Genomic DNA, 13322 nt, shown 5'->3' with positions numbered 1-13322 from the left:
TGGTATGAGGTGGTATCTCATGGAGGTTTTGATTTGGATTTCCCTGATACCGAGTGATGTTGAGCACTTTTTCATGTGCCTGTTGGCCATTTGGATGTCTTCTTTGGAAAAATGTCTGTTCATGTCTTCTGACCATTTCTTGATTGGATCATTTGTTCTTTGGGTGTTGAGTTTAAGAAGTTCTTTATAGATTTTGGATACTAGCCCTTTATCTGATATGTCATTTGCAAATATCTTCTTCCATTCTGTCAGTTGTCTTTTGGCTTGGTGACTGTTTCTTTCGCTGTGCAAAAGCTTTTTATCTTGATGAAGTCCCAATAGTTCATTTTTGCCCTTGCTTCCCTTGCCTTTGGCGATGTTTCTAGGAAGAAGTTGCTGCAGCTGAGGTCGAAGAGGTTGCTGCCTGTGTTCTCCTTTAGGATTTTGATGGACTCCTGTCTCACATTTAGGTCTTTCAACCATTCGGAGTCTATTTTTGTGTGTGGTGTAAGGAAATGGTCCAGTTTCATTCTTCCGCATGTGGCTGTCCAATTTTCCCAACATCATTTGTTGAAGAGACTGTCTTTTCTCCATTGGACATTCTTTCCTGCTTTCTCAAAGACTAGTTGACCATAGAGTTGAGGGTTCATTTCTGGGCTCTCTATTCTGTTCCATTGATCTATGCGTCTGTTTTTGTGGCAGTACCATACTGTCTTGATGATTACAGCTTTGTAATAGAGCTGGAAGTCCGGAATTGTGATGCCGCCAGCTTTTTCTTTTTCAACATTCCTTTGGCTATTCGGGGTCTTTTCTGGTTCCATACAAATTTTAGGATTATTTGTTCCATTTCTTTGAAAAAAGTGGATGGTATTTTGATAGGGATTGCACTGAATGTGTAGATTGCTCTAGGTAGCATTGACATCTTCACAATATTTGTTCTTCCAATCCATGAGCATGGCGTTTTTCCATTTCTTTGTGTCTTCCTCAATTTCTTTCATGACTATTTTATAGTTTTCCGAGTACAGATTCTTTGCCTCTTTGGTTAGATTTATTCCTAGGTATCTTATGGTTTTGGGTGCAATTGTAAATGGGATCGACTCCTTAATTTCTCTTTCTTCTGGCTTGTTGTTGGTGTATAGGAATGCCACTGATTTCTGTGCATTGATTTTATATCCTGCCACTTTACCGAATTCCTGTATGAGTTCTAGCAGTTTTGGGGTGAAGTCTTTTGAGTTTTCCACATAAAGTATCATATTATCTGCAAAGAGTGAGAGTTTGATTTCTTCTTTGCCGATTTGGATGCCTTTTATTTCTTTTTGTTGTCTGATTGCTGTGGCTAGGACTTCTAATACTATGTTGAATAGCAGTGGTGATAGTGGACATCCCTGCCGTGTCCCTGACCTTAGGGAGAAAGCTCTCAGTTTTTCCCCATTGAGAATGATATTCACTGTGGGTTTTTCATAGATGGCTTTTATGATATTGAGGTATGTACCCTCTATCCCTATACTCTGAAGAGTTTTGATCAAGAAAGGATGATGTACTTTGTCAAATGCTTTTTCTGCATCTATTGAGAGGATCATATGGTTCTTGTTCTTTCTTTTATTAATGTATTGTATCACATTGATTGATTTGTGGATGTTGAACCAACCTTGCAGCCCAGGGATAAATCCCACTTGGTCGTGGTGAATAATCCTTTTAATGTACTGTTGGATCCTATTGGCTAGTATTTTGGTGAGAATTTTTGTATCCATGTTCATCAAGGATATTGGTCTGTAATTCTCCTTTTTGATGGGGTCTTTGTCTGGTTTGGGGATCAAGGCAATGGTGGCCTCATAAGACGAGTTTGGAAGTTTTCCTTCCATTTCTATTTTTTGGAACAGTTTCAGAAGAATAAGTATTAATTCTTCTTTAAATGTTTGGTAGAATTCCCCTGGGAAGCCATCTGGCCCTGGGCTTTTGTTTGTTGGGAGATTTTTGATGACTGCTTCAATTTTCTTAGTGGTTATAGGTCTGTTCAGGTTTTCTATTTCTTCTTGGTTCAGTTTTGGTAGTTTATACATCTCTAGGAATGCATCCATTTCTTCCAGATTATCTAATTTGCTGGCATATAGTTCCTCATAATATGTTCTTATAATTGTTTGTATGTCTTTGGTGTTGGTTGTGATCTCTCCTCTTTCATTCATGATTTTATTTATTTGGGTCATTTCTCTCTTCTTTTTGATAAGTCTGGCCAGGGGTTTATCAATCTTATTAATTCTTTCAAAGAACCAGCTCCTAGTTTCGTTGATCTGTTCTACTGTTCTTTTGGTTTCTATTTCATTGATTTCTGCTTGGATCTTTATTATTTCTCTCCTCATGCTGGGTTTAGGCTTTCTTTGCTGTTCTTTCTCCAGCTCCTTTAGGTGTAGGGTTAGGTTGTGTATTTGAGACCTTTCTTGTTTCTTGAGAAAGGCTTGTATTGCTATATACTTTCCTCTTAGGACCGCCTTTGCTGCGTCCCAAAGATTTTGAACAGTTGTGTTTTCCTTTTCATTGGTTTCCATGAATTTTTTTAATTCTTCTTTAATTTCCTGGTTGACCCATTCATTCTTTAGTAGCATGCTCTTTAGCCTCCATGTATTTGAGTTCTTTCCGACTTTCCTCTGGTGATTGAGTTCTAGTTTCAAAGCACTGTGGTCTGAAAATAGGCAGGGAATGATCCCAATCTTTTGGTACCGGTTGAGACCTGATTTGTGACCTAGGATGTGATCTATTCTGGAGAATGTTCCATGGGCACTAGAGAAGAATGTGTATTCTGTTGCTTTGGGATGGAATGTTCTGAATGTATCTGTGAAGTCCATTTGGTCCAGTGTGTCATTTAAAGTCTTTATTTCCTTGTTAATCTTTTGCTTAGATGATCTGTCCATTTCAGTGAGGGGGGTGTTAAAGTCCCCCACTATTATTGTATTGTTGTCGATGTGTTTCTTTGCTTTTGTTATTAATTGCCTTATATAATTGGCTGCTCCCATGTTAGGGGCATAGATATTTACAATTGTTAGATCTTCTTGTTGGATAGACCCTTTAAGTAGGATATAGTGTCCTTTCTCATCTCTTATTACAGTCTTTGGCTTAAAATCTAATTTGTCTGATATAAGAATTGCCACCCCAGCTTTCTTTTGGTGTCCATTAGCATGGTAAATGGTTTTCCACCCCCTCACTTTCAATCTGGGGGTGTCTTTGGGTCTAAAATGAGTCTCTTGCAGACAGCATATTGATGGGTCTTGTTTTTTTATCCAATCTGACAGCCTGTGTCTTTTGATTGGGGCATTTAGCCCATTTACATTCAGGGTAACTATTGAAAGATATGAATTTAGTGCCATTGTATTGCCTGTAAGGTGACTATTACTGTATATTGTCTGTGTTCCTTTCTGGTCTATGTTGCTTTTATTTATTTATTTTTTATTTATTTATTTTTTTGGTCTATGTTGCTTTTAGGCTCTCTCTTTGCTTAGAGGACCCCTTTCAAGATTTCGTGTAGGGCTGGTTTTGTGTTTGCAAATTCCTTTAGTTTTTGTTTGTCCTGGAAGCTCTTTATATCTCCTTCTATTTTCAGTGACAGCCTAGCTGGATATAGTATTCTTGGCTGCATATTTTTCTCATTTAGTGCTCTGAATATATCATGCCAGTCCTTTCTGGCCTGCCAGGTCTCTGTGGATAGGTCTGTTGCCAATCTAATGTTTCTACCATTGTAGGTTACAGCTCTCTTCTCCCGAGCTGCTTTCAGGATTTTCTCTTTGTCTCTGAGACTCATAAGTTTTACTATTAGATGTTGGGGTATTGACCTATTTTTATTGATTTTGAGAGGGGTTTTCTGTGCCTCCTGGTTTTTGATGCCTGCTTCCTTCCCCAAATTAGGGAAGTTCTCTGCTATAATTTGCTCCAATATACCTTCTGCCCCTCTCTCTCTTTCTTCTTCTTCTGGGATCCCAATTATTCTAATGTTGTTTCATCTTATGGTATCATTTATCTCTCACATTCTGCCCTCGTGATCCAGTAGTTGTTTATCTCTCTTTTTCTCAGCTTCTTTATTTTCCATCATTTGGTCTTCTATATCACTAATTCTCTCTTCTGTCTCATTTATCCTAGCAGTTAGAGCCCCCATTTTTTATTGCACCTCGTTAATAGCCTTTTTGATTTTGACTTGGTTAGATTTTAGTTCTTTGATTTCTCCAGAAAGGGTTTCTCTAATAACTTCCATGCTTTTTTCAAGTCCAGCTAATATCTTTAAAATCATCATTCTGAACTCTAGTTCCAACATCTTACTAATGTCCGTATTGATTAGGTCCCTGGCAGTTGGTACTGCCTCTTGTTCTTTTTGTTGAGGTGATTTTTTCCATCTTGTCATTTTGTCCAGAGGAGAATAGAATGAGAGAACAAAATGCTAATAGGGTAACAACGTCCCCAGAAAATATACAATAAACAAATCAGAAAAGACCTGAAACTGGGGGAAAAGAAAGGGAAAGAAAGAAAAAAGAAAATGAAAATGAAAAGATAAAAACAAACAAAAACAAAACAAAAAAAATAGAATATGATCAAATATGATCAGGCTGGTGCATAGATCAGGGCCACACACTAGTTTTTGGGTGTATTTTGGTCTGTTAGAAGAAAGTGCGTCCCAAAATTATAAAGAAAGAAAAACTTATATATGTACAAAAATAAAGGTTAATATGATGAAGGGATGGAATATGACATAAAGATGGAAATTATAAAAGATTTTATAAAAGGAATTGATAAGATAAGAAGTTGGTTGAAAAAAAGAAAGGAGAGGATATATAAAAAAAAAAAAGGAGAGAATGTGATCAGGCAGGAGACTAGAACAAATCTATACACTAGAGATTTAGCGTATATTTTGATCTGTTAGAAGAAACTGTATCCCAAAATTTTAAAGAGAGAACAACTTACATATATATACCAAAAATAAGGGTAACTACTATGAAGGGATAGAATATGACTCTAAAAATGAAAAATAAAAAAGATTTTTAAAAAAGAGAGATTAATAAGATGTTGGTTGAAAAAGGAAAAAAGAAAAATTCAAAAAAAAATACAGTTAAAAAAAATTAACTTTGAAAGACTAAAGAATCATGGGAAAAAAGCCATGAATTCTATGTGCAGTATTCCCCTAGCACTGGAGTTCTGTCGTTCTCATTAATCAGTAAACTTGATCTTGGCTGGCTGTCCTTGCTGATCTTCTGGGGAAGGGGCCTGTTGCTGTGGTTCCCAAATGTCTTTGCCGGAGGCGGAATTGCCCCACCCTTGCCTGGTTGGGCTAAGTCATCTGCTCGGTTTGCTCTCGGGAGCTTTTGTTCCCTGCAAGCTTTCTGTACAGCTTTGGAGGATGAGAGTGAAAATGGCGGCCTCCCAATCTCCGCCCCAGAGGAGCCGAGAACTCGGGGCCCCACTCCTCAGTGCTCCCCCAGAGAAAAGCAGTCAATCACTCCCGTCTCCCCGGTCTCCAGCCGGTCTCCGGCCGCACTCCGTGCTCACCTGGCCAGTGATAGAGCGTTTCTATCTTTAGCTCATGACACCGTGTGGAGTCTCCAAACCCAGCAGATCCCTGTGGTGTGCTCCCGCACTGCTCCTCCAGGGGGAGGAGGGGGAGTCTCCCCGGATCTGCCGCTTGTTGGGTCCCTGCTGGAAGAGCAGGGTCCTGACTGTGCCGCAGATCACGGTTTATGGCAACCCCGAGCTGACAGCCCACTCCTTTGCTCCGTCTCTGGAGCTGGCTTCCCTGCTCCCATACCTGGGAGCTCTGCTGCACTCGGGCACCCCCAGTCTTTATGTGACCCTGAGGGTCCTGAGACGACACTGTCCCAGCAAGGGTTCCACACCCCGCTTAGCCACTGGAGCGACATCCCTCAGTGGAGCTGACTTTTAAAAGTTCCAATTTTGTGCTCCGTGGCTCTATCACTTGCCAGAAGCGGTGGATGGAGGCCCCCTCCCCGCTGTCTATCCTCCTGAATATCGCCTCAGATTCACTTCTCCACATGTCCTGCCTTCCAGAAAGTGGTCGCTTTTCTGTTCAGAGAGTTGTTGCTATTCTTTTCTGCAATCTCCTGTTGAGTTCGTAGGTGTTCAGAACGGTTTGATCCCTATCCAGCTGAATTCCTGGGACCAGACAAAATCCAGGTCTTCTACTCCTCTGCCCTCTTGCTCCTCCTCCACTTTTTTTTCTATTCAGGCCCTCAATGGATTGGATGATGGAGTTTGCTTTACTCAGTTTACTGAATTTAATGTTAATCTCATTCAGAAATGTTCTCACAGACACACTGAGAAATAATGTTTAGCCAAGTATCTGGGTACCTTGTGATCCAGTCGAACTGACACATAAAATTAACCATCACACACAGGTCCCAAATATTTCCCATGGGCATTTGAGTTAGAGCAGAAAACAGACACCAAGTGTAACAAACTGTTGCCAAGAACTGAACAGACTTGATTTGCACTGACAGACCTCAAAATTCTGACAGGCTGGGTATGCTGACTCAAAAAACCTGCCTTTTACACATATGAATTATTGCATTATAATTAAATTCTTATTGTTATTGATATTATGTATTTTGAGTTTTCAAAATACGTGCAACATGTATGACAAGATGGGTTTGTAATTATAAGGAGATCTTATATAGTGAAAGGGAAAACAAACTAGTAAAAATGGACAAATATATAGAAAAATACAAATGACCAATAAGCTTTGTGAAAAAAAAGTCAAGCTGTATTAAAAACCACAGAAATGCAAATTAAAGCAAAAATAATACCAATTTTTGTTCATCAGATGGGAAAAATTATTTTGAAAGATTGAAAATTTTGTTTTGATGTGTTTGTGAGGAAGCAGGCATTATCTTCCAGTGTTGGTAGAAATGTAAATTGGCACAAATGTTTTTGAAAGGCAATTTTCTAGAACACACATAACCTTTGACCCAGCAATTTCATGTTTAGACTCTCTGCTAGAGAAATAGTCATGTGTGGGCACAAACTTATATACAAACATACTCATTTTGTCATTGTTGTAAGCAGTAAAAAATGGATGTGTGCTGAACATTCGTTAATAAAGTTAAGACTAAATAATTTATGGTATATTTAGATTATTTAGTACTATGTAGCCATTACAAAGAAGGCGATGGATGTGTTCATACTGCCATAAAGATATCACTAAGATATAGAGTTATGTGAAAGTCACAGAAATATATCTATAATAGGATTCTGTTTATTAAACTAAGACTTGTGTATGAAGATAGGTATATTTGTAATGCATTAAAAATAATCTAGAAGATGGTGCCTGGGTGGCTCAGTTGGTTAAGCGACTGCCTTTGGCTCAGGTCATGATCCCAGAGTCCCAGGATCGAGTACCGCATCAGGCTCCCTGCTCGGCAGGGAATCTGCTTCTCCTTCTTACCCTATCCCCTCTTGTGCTCTCTCTCTCTCTCTCACTCTCTCTCAAGTAAATAAATAAAATCTTAAAAAAAAATAAAATAAAAAAATAAAAATAATCTATAAGAAAATATTCCAGGTTAGCTTTGAACAACTGTTCTCTTTAAGGAGGGAGATGGAAATGAAGTGGCAAGGGGCCAGAAGGCACTATTATAACCTTACAATTTTATCATTTTTGGCCATTGAAAAACTAAAAATAAAGCAACAAAAAAATTAATGTGATTTGGCATCTGAGTAAAATGTATGCATGTATGCATGGATGAATTGGAATCAAATGACAGTATTTCTAAGAGATTCAGAATTTGGATGCAATGGTATTAAGTGAAAGATACAGGGAAAATTTTATTTGAGAAAAGGAAATTGTTATTATTACTGTTATTTTGTAATTGCTGGATTTTTTGTTCTTTCAGATTAACAGAGTGCTCTTCCACTGTAGTTATATAAAATGCGATACTCATTATCATGAATATCAGTATCAGAATTTTTCGTTGAACACTAAAATCATACTGGAGCCTGTAAGAAGTAAATAAAGACATAGGTAAAACTACTTTAAAAAAAAAAGAAATTCTCTACCCAAAAGAGTGTGATATCTGCTTATATATGGTATTATTTCAGTTGTGTTGTCTATTTGTTCTTCTATGTTTTCTTCCTTTCTTAAAGATACATAGTGGATTAAAAACAGAGCTTTTAAAGATGAATAGTTAAACAAAGGGGAAAGTCCATTTCAAGCAGGAAGTGGAAGAGTAGAGGAAAATCAGATGGTACAATCATAATTCTACACCAATAATCTCATTATTCATTTTTGAAGAGGAGGGGTTTCTGCAAGGAATGAGACTGGAGATGGGCTGTGTTTAGGAACTTCTCGAGAATAGTTCATTGACAGTTTCTTTGGTTGGTAGATATCACCCAGGCATTTAGAATAGGCGTCTTATCTTCCCATATAGGCTTCAGTTGTGGAAGAATCAGGTGAGTCATGATAGAGGCTACTATTTCTCAGTTTGGGGGCCAGTGGGAAATGATCTGAAGGCTGAAGAACACATGACCTCCTAAAATAAACAAGTCCCTTCCCAGTTAGAATCTCCTCAGGACAATTAGAAGCAATCTCAGCCTATAGACCTTACTTGGTTATTAAGGGAAATGAGGAGCATAGGATCACATCTATAAGATTTTAAAGTCGACTTTATGAAGAATGTCTAAATATATGTCAGATCTAAAGTCAGCCAATACACTAAGTTTATCCTAGAATATCATTTCTGACACTCTTACATATCAACTAGAATTAGAGCTGTTAATGTTAACAAGGACCCATAAAAATTTAAGAGTATGCAGAGAAGGCAAATTGTAGGAAAATTATTAGGGCGCTTTTTCAACCTGTTATTTTGTTTGCTGCATATAACATTGCATAGATAATAAAAACAATGAAAGTAAAATTTAAACTCAGAAAGGAACTTATGTCTACTGATCCAAATTTTAATGGAACAGAGATATTATCAATTAGATGAAAGACCCATTTATTAGCAAATGAGTAAGTTTGCAACCATCAGCAAGCAAATATAGTACAAACACAATGCTACTGAACACCATGTACTTGAGTTAACAGCTGATTTAGTAAGCAAATAAGCAAATGGAAAGTAAGTTTATGTTATTTATGATCTCCTAAAGATTACATTAAGAAAATAATTAAAAGGATGATAATCCTAAAACATCTGGGTGCCATTTACATATCTTCATTTGGGAGGATGGAAAAAATTATCCTTTAGAACAGGATGATCTGGGTTATAGGACTTGGCAAAAATGAAAGAAAAAGATTTTCAATTTTCTTTCTGAGGATTCCTTCCAATGGACTGTGTTTAGTGCCATTTTCTTTCCTCGTGCTCTTTTTACTTCACTAACTACTTTTCTTCTGTAATCTTCACTGGATTCCCTGTTTTTCTCTTCCTACCTCTTCCATGTCATCATTTTCTGTGAGTTACCTTCTCTGTATGAGAAGCTTGGAAAACATGAATATTCTAATGACTTTAGCTAATGTCTTCATTCCCAATCCTTTCTTTCAGCTTCATTAAATGTTTCCCACTACTCATAGATGTCTTCAGTTCAAGTCAACTCAATTCAGCTTGACTTCAGTAAACGTAATTTTCATCCTTGTTTGATACTGTGTTGGCTATAGGGATTTCAAGATGAATAAAACCTGGTACCCATCTATAAGAAGTTAAGTGTTAAAACCAGATACCTATACAAAGAGCCACAATGCATTATATTGCAACATTTTTGCCACAGGGTGGTGACAGTTTTAATTTACACAACTGAGGCAAAGAGAGGCTTAGAAAAATGTGACCTTTAATCCAGGTCTTGAATAATGAGGCACTTAAAGGGGCAAACAAGAGTAGAAGGAGAACTTTATAGTCTGGAAAAAAAGTATTCATGAAACATGTGTACAGTTGAAGTACTTAGTGCATTTGAAGGTCAGTGAAAAATCCAGTGTGGTTGGACCACAGTATTCTTGCTGGAAGTGGGTGGCAAAGTAGCCTAAAGTCAGGCTTGAAGAAATTTTGTTAGGCTTAGGGGCTCTCCTACAGTTTTTGAGAAAGTGATCGATATGACTTCACAATATGGCAGCAATATAAAAAAATACTTTGGAGTAAAATTAGAATGAAGGTAGATTTTAAAAATTAGATCTGTTGCAATAATCCCAAGAAAATAATAAGGATAGAAAGTAGGCAAGTGAAAGTATGGGGCCTGGAGGAAAGACGATAATTTTAAGAGCCTTTTAAATAGAGTGGCATTCAACAGCAGGGGACAGAGGCGTGCGCAGAGGGCAGATAACCTTGTAGCAGCTTTTCACGTGTATCACAATAGACTCTAACCACCGTGTGTACACCGTGTGACTGCTTTTCTGGGACAGGAGAGTGCCAGGCATGCCTCAAGGCTCTCCTCCAGGGTCCACACCTTGCCAGGCCCTTTAAAATTTGGAGTTTTGAATCCCAGCCACCAGCCACAGATAAAATACAGGAGATCTGTGCATTGGGCACACTGACACATGATTTTGAAAAACAAAGGAGAATTTTTAATGTACAGGGACACATGGTAGTGGTTGAGGAATGGAAGTTGTCAAGAATTACTTAAATTTTTATCTTGGGCATCACTGATGATGATGATGCCATTAACTGAGAAAGTGAACCTGTAAAAAGGACAGGATTGGGTGGAAAGGTAGATTCTATTTTTTTGACTTCTGGTCATCAGGTGGAAGTAGGCAGCAGAAGTTAGCACAATTATTCTGTAACTTAGGAAAGAGATGAGGATAGAGACAGATCTTTAGGAGGCATCAACATAAGTGTGGTAGAGAAGCCTTAAGAGTGAATAAATTACGCAGAAAAAGGGTAAATTCTTTATGAATGAGAGGCAAGAATATAACACTGGTGAAAAAGGTGAAATCATTACCTAAGGGAAAGGCAGAAGGGAAGATCCAGTAGGTCAAAAATCACATGATTATCCTTCTGGCTTTTAAAACTTCATTTGCGGGGAGGTAAGATGGTGGACTAGTGGGGGGACCCTGAGTTTGCCTTGTCCCTTGAACACAGCGATATCAATATCAAAATATTTTGAATAACTAGGAAATCAATCTGAGGATTAAGAAAACAATCTGCACCATTAGAGGGAGAGAGTATGGCAGATGCAAGGTTCAGAGTCATGAATTGGGGGAGAGGAAAGCCGCAGGGTCCAAAGGGAAGGGAACCCTTTTCACAGAGTGAAGTCAGGGAGAGGACGAGAGAGGGCGAGAGTGTAGCAGATAGGGGACTGCGCAATAAGCCAGGGTAAGGAGATCCCCTGGGTCACACTGGGAGAGATTGCTCCCCTTCCCAGAGTACATTTGGAAGAGGGTATTTTGCCACTCCAAGGACAAAAGGCCAGCTGGGAGCCATTGAGTGGCATTCAACAGCAGGGGACAGAGGCGTGCGCAGAGGGCAGATAACCTTGTAGCAGCTTTTCACGTGTATCACAATAGACTCTAACCACCGTGTGTACACCGTGTGACTGCTTTTCTGGGACAGGAGAGTGCCAGGCATGCCTCAAGGCTCTCCTCCAGGGTCCACACCTTGCCAGGCCCTTTAAAATTTGGAGTTTTGAATCCCAGCCACCAGCCACAGATAAAATACAGGAGATCTGTGCATTGGGCACACTGACAGCCTGGGCACAGACAAGTTAAGGGCAAGGATCTGATGAAAGCCTGGGATACAGGAGATTGTTCACTTTTCTGCGAGGGCCTCCTGAACAGTGGTGGCCACAAGTTCCGGTCCCAGGGACAAGAGGGCACCATGATGCCATCTTCCTCCTCCACCACCTTTCCCTCCCCCCATGCCCTGCAGCACAGTCAGACTTCAGAGAGAAACACAGTGCTTCCAGTGGAGGCTGAAGTCCCCTATCCTAAACACCCCCTCCCCCTCCAAACCCTTACCCCCACCCAGGCCTGGCAGGGGCATCTTTACAAGGGCAAGTCTGTTTCTGAGCCAGCCCAGTGGGCCTCTCACTCAGAAGACCAACACAGGCCCCCTGCATGTACCAAATCCATTGATTAAAAAGTGCTCTGAAGCGTCAACTTGGGTTCTGGTGGAAATAGGACCAGGCTTTCTTTTCTTTTCTTTTCTTTTTCCTTTTCTTTTCTTTTTTAAAATTTTATATTTCTTATTTTTTTGTTTTTTATCTTTTATTTTTTTATGTATTTTTTCTTCTTTTTTCTTTCTTTACCTTTTCTTTTGGTATCAGGATCAGGCTTATAAGTTTTTGTTCATTTGTTGGTTTGTTTGTTTCCTTGTCTTATTTTTCAGATCAGGCTATTTCTTCTTTCCTTACTCTTTTCCTTCTTTCTTTCTTATTCTTTGGAATCAGGCTTATAGTTTTTTGTTCCTTATAGTTTTGTTTTTTTTTTTTTTGTCTGTTTGCTTTTTTGTTACTTTTCTCTTTTGTTGGATCAGGCTTTTTTTTTTTTTCTTTTCTTTTCTTTTCGAGGCTTATCTTAACAAACAGCACAAAGCACACCTAGCTAAAGGTCCAAACACTCCCCACTACAAGCTACCTGAAGTAGCCATACTTCCTGTGTATATTTCAAGCCCAAATACCTCTTTCTGTTGTTCTGATTTTGAAAACTACTTATTTAGATCCTATCATAAAGAAACAAATATTAATTTTTTATGTGTTCCTATCTTTAAACTGCTAGTGCCTTAAAAGCAGGGACTGTTTTTTCTCCCCCCCCATATTTGCTCCATGATACCACATGCACATATCAATATGAAACTCCTAGTTTCTCTGTCTTGACATAGCAGATCAACCCACCTGAATTATTGGGAAGGGGTGCAACTGTTTCCTTTTTTTAAGGGATGCAACTTTAAATTACTATCTCTGTCAAAATCAGCACTCATGATGAGCACTGGGTGATGTATGGAATTGTTGAATCACTATATTATATACCTGAAACTAATATAACACTATATGTTAACTAACTGGAGTTAAAATACAAAGTTAAAATTAAAAAAAGAAGAAATTATTATTCTGTCACAATCAAAGGAATAGCTATCATCATATAATACACCTTAATCCTAGAACAGGTCACCCTGAGGCTCACCCAGGTAGATGCTGGCAGCTAGCAGATCCTGAGTCGTTCTTAGAGTGGAGTATTTGGTACATGTGTGAAATATTCTTATAGAGAAACATCCTTTAGTACTATTTGCTTTTATGATCACTTCCATGTTTCACGTTTGCACACCTTAGTCTTCTCTGTCCTTTTATGTACAGTCTGTCTCCTAGAAGGTTAGCACTGGGTTGAAGTTCACCTTCTCTGCACAGCTTGTTAATTTCTGCTCTACTTGCACTCCACTGTAGTC

Source organism: Phoca vitulina, unplaced genomic scaffold, assembly GCF_004348235.1.
Source record: "Phoca vitulina isolate PV1807 unplaced genomic scaffold, GSC_HSeal_1.0 scaffold8, whole genome shotgun sequence".
Taxonomy (NCBI): domain Eukaryota; kingdom Metazoa; phylum Chordata; class Mammalia; order Carnivora; family Phocidae; genus Phoca; species Phoca vitulina.
This window is presented reverse-complemented; position numbering follows the sequence as displayed.